The 20,465-nt window shown below is 38.8% G+C and overlaps 1 protein-coding gene across 16 annotated transcripts in view; it reads left to right on the top strand.

The window, feature by feature from the left end:
• SCMH1 (Scm polycomb group protein homolog 1) overlaps window positions 1–20,465 on the top strand; it is a 242,035-nt gene that overhangs the window by 16,965 nt on the left and 204,605 nt on the right. Inside the window, exon 1 of one of the 16 annotated variants that reach the window (XM_063665536.1) lies at window positions 3,509–3,528. The exons of the other annotated variants lie outside the window; for them this stretch is intronic. The gene's annotated coding sequence lies outside the window, so the exon portion shown is untranslated. Of the gene's footprint in view, window positions 1–3,508; window positions 3,529–20,465 lie in introns of those variants that run through there. 16 annotated transcript variants of the gene reach the window in all.

The raw sequence follows: 20,465 nt of genomic DNA on the forward strand, positions 1-20,465 counted from the left end.
TTTGCATTACTATGAGTTTTCAACAAGTTGAGATCTTTCTTGACAAAGCTGTGAAATAGCCTAATTAAAGAGAGACCAAGTAACACATCTCTATACAATCAGGTAATCCTGGAAGGCTCCAGGTTCCATTGATAGAATATGCAGTAATCTCTTTTGCCCATTTCAAAACCTCCCACAATTTTATCCAACAGGGATTTAGGACTAATTCTCAGAAAATTCAGATTAGGGGATAAAGAAATAAACATGAAGCAACCTCACCCCACAAGGCTCATAATCTAGTAGAGGAATCAGACATACAAATAAATTATAATACAATATAGTACAATAATATAAATGTATACACTTCATGAAAGAGATGATTTCATGTGGGCTAGGATCTTCTCCAGTTTTCCCTATTACCCTATCATCAGAAATCAGGGATTCTTCATCTCAACAAAAGTATCCTTTGAAAAATGACTGCATCATACAGTCCCATTATGCAATGTCGGTTTCCATTCTCACTTTCTGTTTAGATTACCTGCCTAGGACTCTTCTTGAGTGTTTGGATTACCCCTTTCCAGAAATGAAAATCTGCCTCCAAACCCACCAACCTAGTTGTTGGTGGACCGTAATACCCAAGTGAAAAAAGGCTTTAGGGTGCCAGGTGTCTGGATTTTCTAAGCAGTACTTCTGTAGAGTTCCTTGGCATAATGCCGTCTTCCCCTTAGCACTGTGATATATCTCAGTAAAGTCTCTTTTGCTGTATTATAGAAGGTGCGTTCCTAGGAAGCCTCATGTTATAAAGAGTTAGTATAGTAATTGTTTCAAGGGTTTTTTTCCTATATGAAAGTAAAGGTGCTTATATAGCTGTAAGTATATAATTATAAAATCTAAAAATTTTGAGGAAATCTAGTGTTTGATTTTGTTTAACTTTTGCAAAAGAGTATTTCTTTGCCTATCTTCACCAACATCACTTTATCACTTTTATTGTACATTTTTATGGCAAAGCACCAAGTCACTTAAAGCAGTTGTTTCATATTTGCAGTATTTCTTTTTCTTCTTTCCTTTGTTTAATTCCTTCATGCTTTCTCTTTCTTCTTCTTCCCTTCCCTTGTTTCCTTTTCTTCTTTCCCTTCCTTCCCTTCCCTTGTTTCCTTTTCTTCTTTCCCTTCCTTCCCTTCCCTCACTTTCTCCTTGTCTTCTTCCTTGTCTGTATTCCACATAAAGTATGTTAGAATTATGCAAATAATGTTTCCTAAAACCAGATATAGGTATATCTCTTTGACTTAATGCTGCCAGTTTAAGATTATTTATCTGTTCATATCATCTGTAGATGGTTCTGCTCTCTCAAGACTTATCATTGATTGCTTAATTGCTTAATGATGTCAATCTCCAGTCCTTTTGTTCCCTAGCTTTTTTTTTTTTTTTTTTTTTGTGATGGAGTCTTGCTCTGTCACCCAGGCTGGAGTTCAGTGGTGCAATGTTGGCTCACAGCAACCTCTGCCTCCCGGGTTTAAGCAATTCTCCTGCCTCAGCCTCCCGAATAGCTGGGACTGCAGGTGCCTGACACCACACCTGGCTAATTTTTGTTTGTATTTTTAGTAGAGATAGGGTTTCACCATGTTGGCCAGGCTGGTCTTGAACTCCTGGCCTCAAGTGGTCCGCCTAGCTTGGCTTCCCAAAGTGCTGGGATTATAGGCATGAGCCACCGCGCCCGGTCCCCAGCCTTTTTTTTGCTGTGAGCATTTAGCCATGCCCTATTGAATTTTGTGTCTGTGTGTTATAAAATGTATATATAACAAAATTTATTATTTCATCTTCTTTTTTTTGTTGTTTTTGTAGAAATGGCGTCTTGCTATGTTGTCTAAGCTAGTCTTGAACTCCTGGGCCAAAGTGATCTTCTTACCTCAGCCACCCAAAGTGCTGGGCCTATTTTAACCATTTTTAAATGTACAGTTCTGTGGCATTAAGTACATTCACATTGTTATGCAACCATCACCACCATCCACTTCCAGGATGCTTTCATCTTCCCCAATTAAAACTGTACCCACTAAACAATAACTCCTCATTTTCCACTTCCTCCAACCCCTGCAACCACTACTCTTACTTTGTATCTCTGAATTTGACTACACTAGGAACCTCATATAAGAGGAATTATATAACATTCGTCATTTTGTGACTGCATGCACTCTTGAAATTTGAAATACGGTATTGATGATGATGATGGTGGTAATAATAGTAATAATGGTTACCATTTATTTAGTATTATTCTTTTGGCCAGGCATGCTATTGGTTTAATCTTTTCAATCTATGCCAATAAATGACTTTATTCATCCCCATTTGACAATTAAAGAAGATGAGACTAAACAGATTAAGTAATTAATCCAAGATAAAGAATGTAATCTGTGTTCTCTCTAAGATTTCTGCCTTCCATTACACCAAAAGTTGATGGTATTAGTCCTGGTTCCAACCTGTGTCAAGATGGCATTGGAAAAGTACTGAGTATGCTTCATGGTTTTCTTCTCTTCTTATACACCAGTTTACCTTGTTCAGATTTCAAAAACATAGCACAAGATATGTTCCATTAAAAAGATATGAACTTTATTTTCGGACTCCTTTAGATTATGCGCTCTTGTCAAAAACAAGGACCACGTCTTTCATTTTTATATTTCTAGCATTGGCCTAGCATGTAGAAGTCACCAAAACATGTGTTAACAAAGCTAAACAAATTGTGTGCTCTGAATCTGCACCTCCTTTCCTATCCAGGTGAGTTGGTTTTTGAGATAGAGATAGCTATAAGCATAGTTCCTGCTTTCAAGGAGCTTAAAGTCTAGTTAGAGATGAGACATTAAAAAATCACCATCATGAAAATCACTTTCTGTTTGAATTGGTTTTGCACTAAATATGTTGGCTCTAAAATGTATTTCAGTCATTTATAGGGCTTAGTTCACATAACATTTTTTTGGAAAATTAACTTTTATTTCATGAGTCAAGGAATTGGACGTACTTCCTCTAAACACATGTACATAAACTCTGGTAAAACTCCTTCAACCGCTGCCTGCCCACAATGCAGTTGGTGCTTGCTATAATAAGGGGTCAGTGAGGAGTGATTAAAGCAGGCCATGGGTCCTCCTACTGGGGATTGTGTCCTTGCCTTGCGTGAGCAAATAAGTCCCAATCCCCAAATACCTGGCAAGTACCTTACCTCTTTTTTCTAATAGTCATGTCACCATTCATCAGCTCAAAATTATTAAGAGAAATAATGAAAAGCCCAATTCTACAGATGAGGAAAAGTTTATGTTGATTAATATATAATGTATGAAAGAGTGGTTATATGAAAGTCAAAGATCTGAAAGACTAAGTGACTTGTATCTTGTATAGTACTTTTTTTTTTTTTTTTTTGTGAGACGGAGTCTTGCTCTGTTGCCCAGGCTGGAATTCAATGGCACAGTCTCAGCTCACTGCAACCTCTGCCTCCCAGGTTCAAGAGATTCTCCTGCCTCAGTCTCCCGAGTAGCTGGGATTACAGGCCCCCGCCACCATACCTGGGTAAGTTTTTTTGTATTTTTAGTAGAGACAGGGTTTCGCCATGTTGGCCAGGCTGATCTCAAACTCCTGACCTCAAGTGGTCCGCCCACCTTGGCCTCCCAAAGTGCTGGGATTACAGGCATGAGCCACCGTGCCCGGCCACGTTTTTCTATTTCATAGTAAACACTGGTTACTATTGAGTATACTGAGCTACCACAGGACTTTAATTATGGTATTCTGTTTTAACCCCAACTATTCTGATGACATCTGACATATTTCAATTCAGTTCTGACACCAACCACCCAGAGTTAGAGTCAGACTCCACAAGTTTATGAGAACATGGCCCCCAATAAGACTTGCCCCATTTCAGATGCCAGTCTCAAGTCAGATCCCCAGGCCACCCACACTTCTGACCAGCTGGCTACAAATCTGAGGGGTTCCCATGATCCCTTTCAGGTTTGACAATTCACTGGAACAACTCACAGAACTCAGGAAAGTGCTATTCTTATTATTACAGGCTTATTATAAAAGATAACAAATCAGGGACAGCCAGATGAGACACTTAGGGTGAGGCCTGAGTGAATCTCAATTGCAGAACTTCTGTGCCCTCCTTCCATGGAATTGGGGCACATCACCCTTCTAGCATGTCAGTGTGTTCACAAATTAGGAAGCAGCATTGAGCTTCAGTGTCAAGAGTTTTTATTAGGGTTTCATTATATAGGCATAATTGATAACTCAATGTTCAGGCCCCCTCCCTGCCCCAGAGGTTGGGCTGGTTCAAAGCCCCAGCCCTCTAATCATATGGTTTGTTCTTCTGGTCACTAGCCCACATATTGAACCATCTGACTATCAGAAACTAAGGTGTGATCCCAGGGGCTTATGAATAACAAAGATATTTATATCACTTGGAAAATTCCAGGGGTTTTAGAAGCTCTGTGCCAGGAACCTGGGACAAAGACCAGACAAATTATATAACACATGGTACATAAGAGAAAGTTTAGTGTGTTTAGTAAAGAGTGGTTTAGTAGAAAGTTATTTCTTTTCCTCAGGGGGTTGTGGTGAAGTTTAAATGCGGTCACCAGTGTAAAGCACTTAATACCATGCCTGGTATGTACTAAGTCTTAAATAGATATTAGCTAGTATTAAGAGGTGTTTTAGTTTTCTAGGGTTGCTGTAACAAAGTACCACAAATTGGTTGGCTTAGAACAACAGAAATTTATTTTCTCAGTCTGGAGGCTAGAAGTCTAAAATTAAGGTATTAACTAGGCCATGCTCCCTCAGAGACTCTGGGTAGAATCTTTTCTTGCCTTTTCCTAGCTCAGTCCTTGGTGTTCCTGGGCTTGCAGTTGTATTACTCCAGTCTCTGGCTTTGATGTCATATTGTGTTCTCCCTGTGTATCTCTGTTTTCATATGGTCTTTAACTCTTAAGTACACCAGTCACATTGGATCATGGCCTGCCCTAATGACCTCATCTTAACTTGCTTATATCTGCAAAGACCCTATTTCCAAGTAAGGGCAATTCACAGGTAGCAGGGGCACACAATTTTAGGGACACAATTTAACACAGTTCACAATTCTGTCCCCCTAAAATTTATGTTCTTCTCATGTGCAAAATATATCCACCCCATCCCAACATCTCCAAAAGTCTCAACTCCTTCCAGCATCAACTCTAAGTCCAAAATCCCATCTAAATATAATCAACTCAAAAAGTTCCTAATTTCATTTTTTATATAATCTAAATCAGATATGAGTGAGCCTCTGGGTATAGTCCTTCCTGAAACAAAATTTATTCCCATCTGCTATGAAGCCTAGAAAACAAGTTGCTATTTGCTTCCAAGATACAATGGTAAGATAGTCATAGGAAAGACATTACCATTATGAAAGGGAGAAAATGGAAAGAATAAGGGAGTCACTGGTCTAAAGCAAGTTCACAACCCAGCAGGGAAAACTGCATTAGATTTCAGAGCCTGAGAATAATTCTCTCTGGCTTGATTCTCTGTCCTCTGGACTGCTGGGGTGGCCCTACCGCTTTAGCCTGAGAACGTCTCATTGGCCCAGACCTCTCCATCTGTGGCTTTGTCCTCAGAGCCAGTCGTCCTGCATATCATTCCATCTCTGTCCATTTTAGTCATGGCTGGTAGTACTTTTGCTGGTATGAAATTCTCACAAACCTTGTCAGTCTCCTGTGCAATGCAGGTCCAATCCATCTAACAAGAATGTTCTCCACATATCTTTGCTACATAACTGTATCTCTATTCCTGGCTTTTGCAGAGATGATTGACTGGGTTTATGAATCACATGCAAATGATTGTCCAGCTATACCCTTGCCCTGGCCCTGTTTCCAGAGCACACTATCTGGATAGGCAGAGAATTTTCTAAATTACCAAGTGCTGTTCCTTTTTTGCTTAATATTAATAGTTCATTCCTCAATTTATTTCTTTCCTCTCACATTTTACTATAAGCACCAAGGAGAACCCAGGCCATACTTCCACACTTTGCTTAGAAATCTCCTCAGCTAAATGTCCAAGTTTATCACTTATAAGTTGTACTTTTCACCTAGTGGCTCAACATAATTCAGACAAGTTTTCTGCTGCTACATGACAAGGATTGCCTTTCCCCAGGTGTCCAACAACATATTGATCATTTCCTTTGAAGGCTCTACCAGAAGCATCTTTAGTGCTCATATTTCTACCAACTATCTCTTCGAGGAAATTTAGACTTTTTCTGTCAAGCATCTCAAAATTCTTTCAGCCCCTACCCATTAGTTACCCCATTCCAAAGCCACTTATTTATTTTTAAGTATTTGTTAGAGTAGTGCACCACTCTTGGTACCAAAATCTGTATTAGTTTCCTGGCAGCTACTAGAAGATAGAAGAGACGGGGAAGGACCTTCAGAGAGAGCATGACTCTACTAACACCTTGATTTTGGACTTCTGGCCTCCACAACTATGGGAGAATAAATTTCTGTTGTTTTAAGATACTCAGTTTAGAGTACTTTGTTACAGCAGCCCTGGGAAACTAAAATAGAGATGTTTCCTGGAGGTACTATAGTCATCAGTGCAAAGCGGTGAGTACAAAGTATCTTCCTCCATCCTCAGGTTTTCCTGCCATTTGTCTTTCTCTCATTTAGAGCATATTTGTGTCTAGTTTTACTGTAAAGTTTACTTTTGCTATGTTAACAGCTTATGATTTGGCTTTATCTCAAGAGATCAGCCTTAAGTAGGGATGCTGTGGTGCCAAGAAGCCTTCGGCCTTCAAACCTTTGCAGGGGTGGAGGCTTTACTTTTACAGACTTCTGCCAGAATGCCTAGTTGTGGCTCTTGGTTTCCTTCTCATGCAAATTCTTGTAATGCCTGCCTTCATCATGGTGAAGGTAGAAGAGTCGTGGTGGTACTTCAGTTAGATAGGCAGCTGACCCATAATTGATGAATCATATAATGAATCCTTGACTGTAACTTTTAACAGATAGCTATGTTTTTCAATTGAGTTATTTTTCAAGAACACAACTTTTGCCTACCTTAATGAGGAGTTATACTTTTTTGGATTTTCTTTAGTGCCGATCACAGTGTTTGCAGATCTCTTAGAAGATGCTCCATAAAAATTGTTTTGCATTGAAGAAGGCTTATCCATGGCACTGCTAGTGAGAGACTAGCTCTAGTGATAAATAAGAGATGTTAGTTGCCAGGGCTGTCATTTCAATTTGTCTTGCTTTTACTGAGCTCATTAATAAATTGCCACAGTGGTAATATGAAAGTAATGAACCTTCTGGAGACCCACCTGGGGCACAGAATGCTAACAGGGACCTTCAGGGCAACTGCCATTGTGGTACACAATTCAGTGAAAGGGTTTTAGGCTTTTTTCCCCTTTGAAACATTTATATTTTGTAATATCCAAATCCTATGTTAACATTTGTGTACTTTCTGAGTATATTTAAATTCAGCTCAGCAAACATGGATCTGATGCCTGCTACTGTCAGGCAGTATACTGGATCCCAGAGTTGTAAACATGAATGAGACATCCCTTAGGACTTCACTATCAAATAGAGAGAAAAGGTGTGTAAACAAATAATTTTAATATGGTATTTAAATGCCATAAATATGGGTCAGATATAAATGTAGCATACAAGAGGAAATGATTATCTAGAGAAAGGAGCTAGGAAGGCTGAGAAAGGGGATTCATTGATTTCTGAGTTAAAATTTGAAGGATGGGTTATAGGTTGATGAGTTGGGTGCATAGTAGGAAAAGGGGCCTCATTGCAGACAAGAGGAGGGACTGCAGATCATTTGGAATAACTTAGGGAAAGAAGGTAAAGAGAAGATTGTCAGCCCTAGATCCTGAAAAATAAAATAATGTAAAGAGAAGAAGTAGATGAGGATGGAGACATAATAAGGGGGAAATCTTAAAGGATTTAGGTTTTGAAGTGTTATGTATACTGTGCCAAGGGTTCTGGTGGATTTTATCTTGTAGGGTACACGGATCCATTGAAAGATTTTAAGCAGAGAAGCCACATGATCAAATTTTTATTTCAGAAGAATTACTCTGGTTGTCTTTTATAGGATGGAATGGAAGTGAAGAGAGACCAATTAGAAAACTATTTACTAATTCTCTGTAAGGAACAGCATAGTAAACTGCAAAAAGCATGACTTAGGTTGTTTCAAATCGCAATTTAGCCACCTACTAACTTTAACGCTTAACTGTCTCTGAAGCTTCTTCATTAATGAAATGGGAATAATAGTAATCTCTCACTGGATATTATGAAAAATCACAAAAAATAACATACGCATGGAGTTGTTCCAAAAAGCTGAGTATAAATGCTAGCTGTTATATTTCAAATTCTGTTTTTCTTGAGTTTTAGGTAACTTATAACCACGTTTAGCATTTTGAAGAAGCACTTTCATTTTCCTTCTACCATTCTGTTGCAATGAAACAGAAGTTGAGACATTTTCAAACACTTTATATTTACATTAAGATCCATATTTCAGGATTTCCCAAACACTCAAAAAATAATATAACTAAAGCTTTTTCCTTTGGACACCCTGTCAGACCCTCAATTGGAGAATCAGGGTTAGTGTCTTTTTTTTTTGAGTCAGGGTATAATGGGAAAAGATTGGAGCCCTGTTTCAACAAATGAGCTATTTAGCTGAGTAATAGCATCAGAATATGTTCTGCCTCCATTCCTGCAACTATTTAATAAGAATAATGTGAACAGTTGTCCTAGCCATCTTGCATATTTATTGTGAGGATCACATTCTTTCCTTAAGTAAATGTTTATTAAATAACTACTATTCAAGGCCCTGTTTCAAAGAATGTAGAAATGAATCGGATCTAGATCCTAATTTCAAGTGAATTACTTGAAATGTAAAAGGTGTATACAAATAACTAATTCAAGTAAGACAAAATATAAGTCAGATAATGTTGAAAATTATAAAGAATTTGACACTTAAGTTATTTGTATTTTGTATAATTATTGTATGTTATTATATTTTGCAAAGTATATTTCACATTGCTCTCATTATTTAAAGCGCCACCCCAAGTAAAGCAGAGATAGAGTCACTTTCTTGGATATCTGTAGAAAATAAATGATAAATGTTTTTAGATTTCAGGTGCATTTAAAAACCTGTACACAGATTTTTATCTCAGGCTTTTAATATTCACTGATACTCAAGTAACTTGGTTAAGTTAGTCTCTGCGCCTCAGGTGTGTGCATGTATGTGTGCATGCATGTGCACGTGTGTTTATGTATGTGCATGCATGTGCACGTGTGTGTAATTGAGATAGCACCATCTAGCTCTTAGATTTATTGTGATGAGATGGTCATTATATGTAAAACAGTGCTAACAATACATGTTGGGTTTTTCTGTAGTCTCTTTGCTGTCACCTACTTAACTTTTCACTATTGCCCAGTATTGAACTTTGAGACAGCAGCTTCACTGAAATAATTTAAAGGTTTTTTTTTTTAAAAAAAAAATGTAAGCAATTATAGGGGAGGAAAAAGTCTTTTCCTCACCTGTCCTAGGTTCATGGCTAAAGTCCCTATAACAAAAGACATATTAACAAGAGAAAAGCATAATCAGTGTTTTCTTAAGTTTTATGTGACACAGAAGGCTTCATAAAGAAATGAAAACCTGAAGAAACAGTTAAACTTGTATATTTTTATGCTAGATGTGATAATGAAGTAGATAATTGGGGAGCAATAGAATTGGACAAAGCGGGTATGATCTAATGGTAATAAATGGGGGGTAATTTAGACCCGTTTGTTCAGATTCTTCTTGGTCTCTCTGTGTCTTTGGCTCCTTTCCTCTAGGAACCTGTCACATGAGGGTCTTATGACTTGCTTCTGGAAGAGTTAAGAAAACCCATAAAACCTGGGAAGGTTTTATGTCCTGCTACAGAGGAGGAGATGGAGGAAGGTGAAGGTTACCTTCCTGCTTCTGTTGTTTTCCCACATTCCTTCAGCTTAAAATATTTGGGGATTACCATGTCCTGAAGCCCATCACAAATATACAACAAAAGTGAAAGGGTTTATAATGAAAAACATTATAGCCACAAGCTAAATTTTACCGATACTTGTAAATATCACATATCTATGTGTCTTCCCTTTACCCACCAGCTGTATTCAAATGTCTCTATTGATTCTTTGGGACTTTTCTGTAAAAGGTTTGTAACTAATTTGTAGGCTGGGAATGCAAATATGTTTCAAATATTTGTAATTAAATTGTACTTTAACAACTTACATTGCTTTTTACCTCTGATGAATTTTATTTACCAAGTTATTTATTATTTGGATCTATCTGTACTATTTGTGTTCCTACACTCTTATTTGTAGCATGAATTCATTTACTGGCATACAGATCATCCATTGCATTTTCCAGAGAATACCTTTAGTTAATCTTTTTTAATGTCATATTTATAGTAGGTTCTTTATATTAATACTTGTCTTTTTCTCCTGTTAAAATGTGTATCTTTTTTTTTTCCTCCAGACAGAGTCTCACTTTGTTGCCCAAGCTGGAATAAAGTATGTATTTTTAAAAATTAATTAAAAAAATGATGCTGCATATTTTGTGCCTATTGGCAAACACTGCAGCTAAAAAGCTCTATGTGTATAGAGTGGGTTGCCAGCATGGTCTTAAAATCTCACGTATCTCAATATTTTCTATCATGACCATTTCTTGTTTCTGAGCTTGGGGTGGTTGGTTTGTTTTTCAGGAAAACTGGACTATTTAGTATGGCTAAGGATTAAATACAGTCTTTTGCCTATGTTTGGTTAGAGCCTCTCAGCTTTGATTGATGTTCTCCATTATATGTTACAGAAATTTTTGTTTCTGGTTCTTTGATGGCACTCTTTCCTATTTTCTGGTACTGTAAAGTGTGTACTCATATTTGTAAAATTTTCTTTTGTCATCACAATGCATATCTTTTAAATGAGTTTTAATTAGATAGGACATGTCTTTTTATTACATGGATTTCCTTAAGCTGTAAGGACTGTATTCAGAAAAATCTTTGAAAAGCTAAATTTTGTATTCTTATTTTTCTGAGTCTGCTTCCTAGGGAGTGAAAAGCTAAAATTATATTCATGATTGTGTCTCTCAACTCCTTCCATCCACTCATTACCTTTATGTAATGATCCTGTTGAATTTGAGAGTGACTTACAAATACTAAAGTGCCCGGCTTGTTTTGTTTCATATTTATTTATTTATTTATTTATACCTTAAGTTCTAGGGTACATGTGCACAACAAGCAGGTTTGTTACATAGGTATACATGTGCCATGTTGGTTTGCTGCACCCATCAACTCATTTACATTAGGTATTTCTCCTAATGCTATCCCTCCCCCAGCTCCCTACCCCGCAACAGGCCCTGGTGTGTCATGTTCCCCGCCCTGTATCCAAGTGTTCTCATTGTTCAGTTCCCATCTATGAGTGAGAACATGTGGTGTTTGGTTTTCTGTCCTTGTGATAGTTTGCTAAGAATTATGGTTTCCAGCTTCATTCATGTCCCTGCAAAGGACATGAACTCACCCCTTTTTATGGCTGCATTGTATTCCATGGTGTATATGGGCCACATTTTCTTAATCCAGTCTGTCATTAATGGACATTTGGGTTGGTTACAAGTCTTTGCTATTGTGAATAGTGCCACAGTAAACATATGTGTGCATGTGTCTTTATAGTAGCATGATTTATAATCCTTTGGGTATATACCCAGTAATGGGATCGGCTGGGTCAAATGGTATTTCTACTTCTAGATCCCTGAGGAATCACCACACTGTCTTCCACAGTGGTTGAACTAATTTACACTCCGACCAACAGTGTGAAGGTGTTCCTATTTCTCCACATCCTCTTCAGCATCTGTTGTTTCCTGACTTTTTAATCGCCATTCTAACTGGCATGAGATGGTATCTTATTGTGGCTTTGATTTGCATTTCTCTGATGACCAGTGATGATGAGCATTTTTTCATGTGTCTGTTGGCTGCATAAATGTCTTCTTTTGAGAAGTGTCTATTCATATCCTTTGCCCACTTTTTGATGGGGTTGTTTTTTTCTTGTAAATTTGTTTAAGTTCTTCGTAGATTCTGTGTATTAGCCCTTTGTCAGATGGATGGATTGCAGAAATTTTCTCCCATTCTGTAGATTGCCTGTTCACTCTGATGGTAGTTTCTTTTGCTGTGCAGAAGCTCTTTAGTTTAATTAGATCCCATTTGTCTATTTTGGCTTTTGTTTCCATTGCTTTTGGTGTTTTAGTCATGAAGTCTTTGGCCGGGCACAGTAGCTCACGCCTGTAATCCCAGCACTTTGGGAGGCCGAGGCAGGTGGATCACGAGGTCAGGAGATTGAGACCATCCTGGCCAACACGGTGAAAGCTTGTCTCTATGAAAAATACAAAAATTAGCTGGGCGTGGTGGTGTGTGCCTGTAATCCCAACTACTGGGGAGGCTGAGGCAGGAGAATCGCTTGAGCCAGGGAAGCGGAGGTTGCAGTGAGTCGAGATCGTGCCATTGTACTCCAGCCTGAGTGACAGAGCAAGACTCCATCTTAAAAAAAAAAAAAAAAAAAGTCATGAAGTCTTTGCCCATGCCTATATCCTGAATGGTATTGCCTAGGTTTTCTTCTAGGGTTTTTATGGTTTTAGGTCTAACATTTAAGTCTTTAATTCATCTTGAATTACTTTTTGTATAAGGTGTAAGGAAGGGATCCAGTTTCGGCTTTCTGCATATGGCTAGCCAGTTTTCCCAGCATCATTTATTAAATAGGGACTCCTTCCCCTCTTTCTTGTTTTTGTCAGGTTTGCAAAAGATCAGATGGTTGTAGATGTGTGGTTTTATTTCTGAGGCCTCTGTTCTGTTCCATTGGTCTATACATCTGTTTTGGTACCAGTACCATGCTGTTTTGGTTACTGTAGTCTTGTAATGTAGTTTGAAGTCAGGTAGTGTGATGCCTCCAGCTTTGTTCTTTTTGCTTAGGATAGTCTTGGCTATGTGGGCTCTTTTTTGGTTCCATACGAACTTTAAAGTAGTTTTTTCCAATTTTGCAAAGAAAGTCATTGGTAGCTTGACGGGGATGGCATTGAATCTGTAAAGTACCTTGGGCAGTATGGCCATTTTCACGATATTGATTCTTCCTATCCATGAGCATGGAATGTTCTTCCATTTGTTTGTGTCCTCTTTTATTTCGTTGAGCAGTGGTTTGTAGTTCTCTTTGAAGAGGTCCTTCACATCCCTTGTAAGTTGGATTCCTAGGTATTTTATTCTCTTTGTAGCAATTGTGAATGGGAGTTCACTCATGATTTGGGTCTCTGTTTGTCTGTTATTGATATATAGGAATGCTTGTGATTTTTGCACGTTGATTTTGTATCCTGAGTCTTTGCTGAAGTTGCTTATCAACTTAAGGAGACTTTGGGCTGAGACGATGGGGTTTTCTAAATATACAATCATATCATCTGCAAACAGGGACAATTTGACTTCCTCTTTTCCTAATTGAGTACCCTTTATTTCTTTCTCTTGCCTGATTGCCCTGGCCAGAACTTCCAACACTATGTTGAATAGGAGGGGTGAGAGAGGGCATCCTTGTGCCAGTTTTCAAAGGGAATGCTTCCAGTTTTTGCCCATTCAGTATGATATTGGCTGTGGGTTTGTCGTAAATAGCTCTTATTATTTTGAGATATGTCCCATCAATACCTAGTTTATTGAGAGTTGTTAACACGAAGTGCTGTTGAATTTTGTCAAAGGCCTTTTCTGCATCTATTGAGATAATCATGTGGTTTTTGTTGATGGATCTGTTTACATGATGAATTACGTTTATTTATTTGCATATATTGAACCAGCCTTGCATCCCAGGGATGAAGCCCACTTGATTGTGGTGGATAAGCTTTTCGGTGTGCTGCTGAGTTCGGTTTGCCAGTATTTTATTGATCATTTTTGCATCGATGTTCATCAGGGATATTGGTCTAAAATTTTCTTTTTTTGTCGTGTCTCTGCCAGGCTTTGGTATCAGGATGATGCTGGCCTCATAAAATGAGTTAGGGAGGATTCCTCGTTTTTCTGTTGATTGGAATAGTTTCAGAAGGAATGGTACCAGTTCCTCCTTGTACCTCTGGTAGAATTCGGCTGTGAATCCATCTGGTCTTGGACTTTTTTTGGTTGGTAAGCTGTTAATTATTGCCTCAATTTCAGAGCCTGTTATTGGTCTATTCAGAGATTCAGCTTCTTCCTGGTTTAGTCTTGGGAGGGTGTATGTGTCCAGGAATTTATCCATTTATTCTAGATTTTCTAATTTATTTGCGTAGAGACATTTTGGTAGTTTGTATTTCTGTGGGATCGGTGATGATATCCCCTTTATCATTTTTTATTGCATCTATTTGATTCTTCTCTCTTTTCTTCTTTACTGGTCTTGCTAGCAGTCTAACAATTTTGTTGATCTTTTCAAAAAACCAGTTCCTGGATTTATTGATTTTTTGAAGGGTTTTTTGTGTTTCTCTCTCCTTCAGTTCTGCTCTGATCTTAGTTATTTCTTGCCTTCTGCTAGCTTTTAAATTTGTTTGCTCTTGCTTCTCTAGTTCTTTTAATTGTGATGTTAGGGTGTTGATTTTAGATCATTCCTGCTTTCTCTTGTGGGTATTTGGTGCTATAAATTTCCCTCAACACACTGCTTTAAATGTGTTCTGGAGATTCTGGTACATTGTTTCTTTGTTCTCATTGGTTTCAAAGAACATCTTTATTTCTGCCTTCATTTCATTATTTACCCAGTAGTCATTCAGAAGCAGGTTGTTCAGTTTCCATGTAGTTGTGTGGTTTTGAGTGAGTTTCTTAATCCTGAGTTCTAATTTGATTACACTGTGGTCTGAGAGACAGTTTGTTGTGATTTCTGTTCTTTTACGTTTGCTGAGGAGTGCTTTACTTCCAAATATGTGGTCACTTTTAGAATAAGTGCAATGTGGTGCTGAGAAAAATGTATATTCTGTTGATTTGGAGTGGAGAGTTCTGTAGATGTCTATTAGGTCTGCTTGGTGCAGAGCTGAGTTCAAGTCCTGGATATCCTTGTTAACCTTCTGTCTTGTTGATCTGTCTAATATTGACAATGGGGTATTAAAGTCTCCAATTACTATTTTGTGGAAGTCTAAGTCTCTTTGCAGGTCTCTAAGGACTTGCTTTATGAATCTGGGTTCTCCTGTATTGGATACATATGTATGTTTTTTTGCTTTCCATTTGCTTGGTAGATCTTCCTCCATCCCTTTATTTTGAGCCCATGTGTGTCTCTGCACGTGAGATAGGTCTCCTGAATACAGCACACTGATGGGTCTTGACTCTTTATCCAATTTGCCAGTCTGTGTCTTTTAATTGGGGCATTTAGCCCGTTTACATTTAAGGTTAATATTGTTATGTGTGAATTTGATCCTGTCATTATGATGATAACTGGTTATTTGCCCATTAATTGATGCAGTTTCTTCATAACATCGATGGTCTTTACAATTTGGCATGTTTTTGCAGTAGCTGGTACTGATTGTTTCTTTCAATGTTTAGTGCTTTCTTCAGGAACTCTTGTAAGGCAGGCCTGGTGGTGACAAAATCTCTCAGCATTTGCTTGTCTGTAAAGGATTTTATTTCTCCTTCACTTATGAAGCTTAGTTTGGCTGGATATGAAATTCTGCCTTGAAAATTCTTTTCTTTAAGAATGTTGAATATTGGCCCCCACTCTCTTCTGGCATACAGGGTTTCTGCTGAGAGATGCACTGTGTCTGATGGGCTTCCTTTTGTGGGTAACCCGACCTTTCTCTCTGGCTGCCCTTAACATTTTTTCCTTGATTTCATCTTTGGTGAATTTGACAATTATGTGTCTTGGGGTTGCTCTTCTCAAGGAGTATCTTTGTGGTGTTCTCTGTATTTCCTGAATTTGAATGTTGGCCTGCCTTGCTAGGTTGGGGAAGTTCTCCTGGATAATATCCTGAAGAGTGTTTTCCAACTTGGTTCCATTCTCCCCTTCACTTTCAGGTACACCAGTCAAATGCAGATTCTTTTCACATAGTCCCATATTTATTGGAGGTTTTGTTCATTTCTTTTTACTCTTTTTTCTCTAATCTCGTCTTTTTGCTTTATTTCATTAATTTGATCTTCAATCACTGATATCCTTTCTTCCACTTGGTCGAATCGGCTATTGAAGCTTGTGCATGTGTCATGAAGTTCTCATGCCATGGTTTTCAGCTCCATCAGGTCATTTAAAGTCTTCTCTACACTGTTTATTCTAGTTAGCCATTAATCTAATCTTTTTTCAAGGTTTTTAGCTTTCTTGCGATGGGTTCAAGCATCCTCCTTTAGCTCAGAGAAGTTTATTACCGACCTTCTGAAGCCTTCTTCTGGCAACTTGTCAAAGTCATTCTCCATCCAGCTTTGTTCCGTTGCTAGTGAGGAGCTGCGACCCTTTGGAGGAGAAGAGGCGCCCTGGTTTTTAGAATTTTCAGCTTTTCTGCTCTGGTTTCTCACCATCTTTGTGGTTTTATCTAACTTTGGTCTTTGATGTTGGTGACCTACAGATGGGGTTTTGGTATGGATGTCCTTTTTGTTGATGTTGATGCTATTCCTTTCTGTTTGTTAGTTTTCCTTCTAACAGGTCCCTCAGCTGCAGGTCTGTTGGAGTTTGCTGGAGGTCCACTCCAGACCCTGTTTGCTTGGGTATCACCAGCAGAGGCTGCAGAACAGCAAATATTGCTGCCTGATCCTTTCTCTGGAAGCTTCGTCCCAGAGGGGCACCTGCTTGTATGAGGTGTCAGTCGGCCCCTACTGGGAGGTGCCTCCCAGTGTTGGGAGAATCACTCCTGTCTTCAGAGCTATCAGACAGGGATGTTTAAATCTGCAGAAGTTGTCTGCTGCCTTTTGTTCAGCTATGCCCTGCCCACAGAGGTGAAGTCTATGGAGGCAGTAGGCCTTGTTGAGCTGTAGTGGGCTCTGCCCAGTTCGAGCTTCCTGGCCACATTGTTTACCTACTCAAGCCTCAGCAATGGCAGATGCCCCTCCCCCCACGAGGATGCAGTGGGAAATCGGGTCTCACAGCCTTCAGAGCTGAGAGCCGCGAATTGATTGAGGTCAGTCTCAGACTGCTGCGCTAGCGTGAGCAAGGCTCCATGGGCGTGGGACCCACCGAGCCAGGCACGGGAGAGAATCTCCTGGTCTGCCAGTTGCTAAGACCATGGGAAAAGTGCAGTATTTGGGCAGAGGTGTACTGATTTTCCAGGTGCAGTCTGTCACGGCTTCCCTTGGCTAGGAAAGGGGGAAATCCCCCAACCCCTTGTGCTTCACGGGTGAGGTGATGCCCTGTCATGCTTCAGCTCGCCCTCTGTGGGCTGTATCCACTGTCCAACCAGTCCCAATGAGATGAACCAGGTACCTCAGTTGGAAATGCAGAAATTACCCATCTTCTGCATCAATCATGCTGGGAGCTGCAGACTGGAGCTGTTCCTATTCAGCCATCTTGCAGTTCAGTCATTTTTGTTTCATTTTAAGAGATTTTCCTTAACTGTTTTTCTCTCAGAAATCAATTTGTGGGTTGTAATTATAAGCCATCCAAGTATAATGTATTTTCAATTCAGTAAGTAGCGACTATTCTGGTCATATAATTTTTTAGTTTTGTGCCTTTTTTCCTTTCTATTAAATTAGCATATACCCATTTCATTAATAAATACCTATTGAGTATCTCCTCTTACACCAGGCACTATTCCAGGTGCTGGGATATAATGCTGAATGAATAACATAAACACCCCAGTGAGAGAGACAAATAAAAAGATATGGAAAATATTAAATGGTGCTAACTGCTATGTGGAGAATTAAGAGTGGTATGATAGAAAGGGTCTAGGTGACTACTTTAGTTTGAGTGATCAGGGAAGGATTCTCTGAGGAGGTGACATTTAAGCTAAGACCTGAATGATGAAAAGCCAGCCATGTGAATATTGAGGTGGAACATTCCAGGGAGTGTAAAGGCCCCAAGGTCATAAGGAACTTGGCCGCCAGCAGGAGCTGAGAGGACCAGTATAGCTGGAGCAAAGCAAAAGGTGAGAGCCGTAGGAGATGAAGTAGGAGAGGTAAGTAGGGGTCAGATGATGCAGGACTATGTGGGCCAGGATAAGGTACTTGGATTTGACTTAAAGTGCTATGGGGAGCCTTTGGGAGATTTTAAGCTGGAGAGTGATATGATCTAATTTACCTTAACATATAGTCAGGACAGGATCATATAGGGAAGAAAATAGGTCAATACTGAGAACCTGTAATTCAAACACAGGAAAAAGATTGCATTTGCTGCTAAGGCATACTAAATAGCCCAGTTTTCCTTGAAAAATCCTAAGCCTAAGAGACAAGAAATTTGGCCAGATTCCATTGTTTTGATTCCCAGCTCCACCATGTACCAACTGTGTAACCTTGGGCAAATTATAAGACATCTCTCTGCACTGGTTTCTCATCATTAAAATGAAGATAATAATAGTGCCTACAGATAATAATAGTGCCTGCCTTATAGACTAGTGAAAATTGAACAACATTGCCGAGACCAGCTCGGTCGGGGAGACCCTAACCCAGCGGCGCTAGAGGAATTAAAGACACACAGAAATATAGAGGTGTGAAGTGGGAAATCAGGGGTCTCACAGCCTTCAGAGCTGAGAGCCCCGAACAGAGATTTACCCATGTATTTATTAACAGCAAGCCAGTCATTAGCATTGTTTCTATAGATATTCGATTAACTAAAAGTATCCCTTATGGGAAACGAAGGGATGGCCAGAATAAAGGAATAGGTTGGGCTAGTTAACTGCAGCAGGAGCATGTCCTTAAGGCACACATCGCTCATGCTATTGTTGGTGGCTTAAGAATGCCTTTAAGTGGTTTTCCACCCTGGGTGGGCCAGGTGTTCCTTGCCTTCATTCCAGTAAACCCACAACCTTCCAGCGTGGGTGTTATGGCCATCATGAACAAGTCACAGTGCTGCAGAGATTTTGTTTATGGCCAGTTTTGGGACCAGTTTATGACCAGATTTTGGGGGGGCTTGTTCCCAACACAGCATAATACATGGAATGTGCTTAGAGCAGTGCTTGGCACATAATAAGTACTTAATAGATGTTTAATTTTATATTTCCTTTAGAACTGTGTTTTTGATAGCCATGTGGTTAATATGACTGGATGTAATGAATTTTTAATTTTATTTAATTTTAAGTAAATTTAAAATTAAAAACGGATCTCAATTCAGGTATTAGAAAAATTTTAAGTATGTTTGAAACAATTTAGATATGTGAATTTTCTTTTTCAAGTGTAAATTTACGAAATTGAAATATGGATCAAGTATTTGTGATGAAAATTTAGCATCTGAATTGAGGTAAGCTATAAGTGTAAATGTATACCAGATTTTAAAGATACTATACAAATAATGTATTTTAATTAATGATTTTTATGATTACTTGCCAAAATAATATTTTGATATATTGGGTTAAATAAAATGCATTATTAAAATCATTTTGCACTTGTTTCTTTTCTTAAAACTTTTAAAAATATGACTACTAGAAAAATGTAAAAGCCACCTATGTAATTTTATATTTTTCCAGTAATCATATTTTTAAAAGTTAAAAGAAACAAGTGAAAATAATTTTAATAATGCATTTTATTTAATAAATACTGAACATTACGCTTATATTTCTGTTGGATAGCACTGTTCTAGACCCTGGGTCAGGGGAAGGGTAGTAGGAGAAGCATATAGACTAGGAGAGGTGCTTTTGCTAATTACACAAATACCTCTAGAGATTCTGAAACACCTTCATCCAGTGGAGCCTCCCTCCCCATCATATTACTCCTACCTCCTATTCCCTTGCTGAAAATCAGTGCTCTTGGTGAGCCTGCCCTCACTGATAAGAGTTTGTATTCTTCAGGAGTGTCCAGGTGCAAAAAGTTATGAATTGCACTAAATTTAACAAGGTTAGACACCCATTAATGATTTTGATGAAATAAATTTTTGGAGTTCTCTACACTATTAAATAGTATGGTACTACCATATAAAATTACAGTAAAGTCTACCACGAATCCTGGTCCAATGGACTCCAGAGGCTTAAAGTGAGAAAGAATTAAAGTAGATTTTATGAAAGTAAGGGATGAATTACTAGGTCAAAAGCTGAGGAAGTTGAGGAAGGCATCTTGTGTTCTAAAAGGTAAATTTCTGGGAGGGAAAAAAAAAAAGGCTGGGCACGTTGGCTCATGCCTGTAATCCCAGCACTTTGGGAGGCCAAGGCAGGCAGATCACAAGGTCAGGAGTTTGAGACCAGCCTGGCCAACATGGTGAAACCCCGTCTCTACTAAAAATACGAAAATTAGCCGGGCGTGGTTGTGGGCACCTGTAATCCCAGCTACTCGGGAGGCTAAGACAGGAGAATCACTTAAACCCAGGTCTTGCAGTGAGCCAAGATCGTGCCACTGCACTCCAGCCTGGCCACCAAGAGTGAGACTC

Source organism: Pongo pygmaeus, chromosome 1 (genome assembly GCF_028885625.2).
Source record: "Pongo pygmaeus isolate AG05252 chromosome 1, NHGRI_mPonPyg2-v2.0_pri, whole genome shotgun sequence".
NCBI lineage: Eukaryota > Metazoa > Chordata > Mammalia > Primates > Hominidae > Pongo > Pongo pygmaeus.